Consider the following 3,663-nt stretch of genomic DNA (forward strand, 5'->3'; position numbering starts at 1 on the left):
TAATCTTACATCATGTATTGATGTCTTTTGTGTGCCAGACACGGTCCTAAGAACTGAAATAAAGAAAATATTAGCTTGGTAAAATACTAGAATATGAGAAAGCTTCATTTTCAAGAATTTTCAGTTTTTCTAAAGAAAAAAGTAATTTTAAAAAATCCGTATATTATTCAGTTTTATGAAAAGGGATCTTCTCAATCAATTTCAATGCATAGACTAATTACTAATAGCGGTAGGATTATAAAAAATACAAATGTTATTGGGCTGGCCGGATAGCTCAGCAGATTAAAGCGCCTGCTTAGGCAGATGCAGGGACCAGAGTTCCATCCACAGTGTGCTGTGCCAGCGCTGCCCGCGGGGTGCCCTGAGAAGGTAACTGAGACTGGGTGTGCTGGTACTCACCTGTAATCCCAGCACTTGGGAGGTCAAAAACAGGAGAATCACTACAAACCGAATCTATGTATTGAGACCCTATAGACTCTACTAAATACATTTTTAAAAGTATATAAAACCTGTTTTAAGAAAATATGAAGGAGATTAACTGTTCTTACTGTTCTTTTATTGCCTCATTCCATTTATTTTATTAAAAACTTTTATTAATAAAAATAGTACAACTTCATGATAAAAAGTAATTCTAGAGTCTACTAGAGTAGATCAAATATCCAGCCCCATCATAGATCTATGGTATACACCCAGAGTGCAGGCCCGGAGAGTGAGTGAGACGACCGAGGGCACACAGATCCTGAACAGACCCAGAGCACAGGCCCGGCCAGTGAATGAGAAGACCCGAGGCCACGGGATCCTGAATAGGCCCAGAGCGCAGGTCTGGCGAGTAGGTGAAATGACCCAGGGCCTGCCGGATTCTGAATAGACCCAGAACCCAGGCCCTGTGAGTAAGTGAGACCACCCAGGGCCCACGGATCTTCATTCGACCCAGAGTACAGATGCAGAGAGGAACCATTTAGCAGAACTCCCAGAAAAGAGGCTAGAGGCAAGACCTACCCAGCTGATTCAGGAGAAGAACATCTTGCCAGAGAGACACAATGGGTTCAACTCTAACGCCTGCAGCAGAAAGAAGTGGAGCACAGCAGCCAGATCCAAACAATATCCACCTGGAGGAATCTGAACTTTGTAGATCTGGACCTGGTGCTAAGGTAATAACTCTATCTAAGCTCTACACCAAAGGTCAGAAGACGGTGGTATACAAAATGACAAAGAGAAAGAACAAAATGCAGTCTCAGGCCCCAAGTCCACCCACTACAAATGCAGAAGACACTAGCACTGAGGAGACTGGAAATCACACATCAGGTATCTCTGAAATAATAGCGTTGGCTGTAAAGAAACAACTGCAGAAAGGTATAGAAGAAATCGTATCAGAAATAATTTTGGAACTAAAAAATTTAGTGGTAACTATAATCAAAGAAGTACTAAGTGCTTCTAAAGAATACACTGATAAAAAAATAGAGCAGAATATAAAAATGATGGAACTCCTGAATAAGCAATTTAGGAAAGAAATAGAATGTATGAAACAGGTTCAAAGTGATATACAGGAAATTAAAACCTCAATCACAAGCTGGCAAACCATTTGAGGGAAAGTCAAAACAGACTTTCTGACATGAAAGATACCATTGCAGCTAGTGAAAAAATAAGAAAAGATCTCTTTAAAACAACTAGGATGCAGGAAAAAATAATTCAATACTTGCAAGATGATACAAAGATTAACAATGTGAGACTAATAGGCATCAATGAGAAGGAAGGAGTCAATACAAATGATATAAAAAGAATATGGGCAGAAGTAATAGCAGAAAACTTCCCAAATATGGGGCAATAATCTGACATTCACATAACTGAAGCATACAGAACTCCAAATAACATAAACCCAATGAACACCACACCCAGACATATAATAATCAAGATCCCAGAAATTCAGCATAGGAACAGTGTACTAAAAGCCACTAAAGAAAAGAAACAGATAACATTTAAAGGAAAACCCATCAGAATAACAGCAGATTTCTCTTCACAAACCATCAAGTCAAGAAGAGCATGGATCAAAGTACTTCAAGTCTTGCAAGAAAACAAATTCCAACCCAGACTGATATATCCTACAAAATTCTCCTTCAAGTACAATAGAGAAGTTAAATACTTCCATGACAAAGAACAGCTAAAGAATTTCATGATGACAAAGCCAAACCTACACAGACTACTAAATGATGTTCTAGAGAGGGAGCAAATTGATCACAGCCCCATGAATGCGAATGGAAAGAACCCACCAAATAGGGCAAACAAACACAGGAGAATAAGAGGTATACAATAGGAGTCTTTCAGTTATCCTTTTGTGTTCAGCAGCAAAATATTTCCATCAGCACACTGTACAAATGGACTTCTCTTCCACCCTCTGGGTCATGATTCCACCTGAGTCTACAGGGTGGATTTCAAAGAAATAGCTCTAGCTCAGTTCCACAAGTGACGCCTAGCCACCATTAACTCTCATGGTCATTATGCATGTCCACAACACACTAGAACTTTGTGCGATATCCTGTCCTCAAACTGTTAGAAGTGTTGGTCATTTATTTGCCATTCCAGTATTTATCTTTTTTTTTTTTTTTTTTTTTTTTGCGGAACTGAGGATTGAACTCAGACCCTTGTGCCTGCTAGGGAAGCGCTTAATCCACTGAGTCATCTCCCCGGCCCCCATTCCAGTATTTATCTTATGTTTTACTCTTAGTATTTTTTTGCTATCATGAAAAATTTTTCTTAGTGCAATTGTTTTGAAACATTTAATTCTTAATTCATTAGTATTTAGTTTTCTGAATATTGCTTAATCTTAATTTTTGTTCTAAGATTTATACTATATCTTTGACTTACAATTTATTTAAAAGACATTGTATGATATCCTCTAGTACTAGAAACTTTGAAAAGTATATTTCCATTTTCTGGTGACTTTATATTACTTTTTCCCTGTCTTTTATACACACATGCACACACATACGGAAAAAAAATACGTGTATAACCCAATATAAAATTGGTACTGTTTCGTAGAAATCTGCAATGACCTTTAAATAAGGGTTCATGTAATAAGTCTTTTATATAGTCCTGCATAACTATCATATTGAAAGCTCTTTATTGTTCATCCAGGAGCATACTGAAACTTCTCTTGCCTTTTGAATTACTCTCTTTGTTGTTTCCTATATGCTACTTCTGGAGGTATAAAAATATTTCAAGATTGTATAACTAGAAAATCTTACTTTTAGTTTTCAAAGGTATGTTTGCTAAGTATACAATTCAAAGAGAACATCTTTTCTTTGAGTGCTTTAATTAATCTAGTTTCTTATACCCTTGGTCCTTTTATTTCTTTCTAATGTGGAATAAGATGCTATTTAATTTTGTTCTTCCATAGCTAATATTTTCATGTATATGCTTTAATGATTTTTTTCTTTACAAGAAGTTTTGAACAATTTCATTTTTGTGCATCTTGGTATGATTTTATTTAAATGTCTTTGCAAAAAGGTTCATTTTTCTTGAAAATGTGGTATTATAAGTTGAACTAAATTCAGAAATTTTAAATCTTAAAAAAAAATGCTTAAAACTATTGTTTGAAGCAAGGTACAATTCCCCTATGATGAATGCTATCACTATGTATATATAAAATGTACCAATAAAAAAATT

Source organism: Octodon degus, unplaced genomic scaffold (assembly GCF_000260255.1).
Source record: "Octodon degus isolate 3935 unplaced genomic scaffold, OctDeg1.0 scaffold00094, whole genome shotgun sequence".
In the NCBI taxonomy this organism is placed as follows: Eukaryota; Metazoa; Chordata; class Mammalia; order Rodentia; family Octodontidae; genus Octodon; species Octodon degus.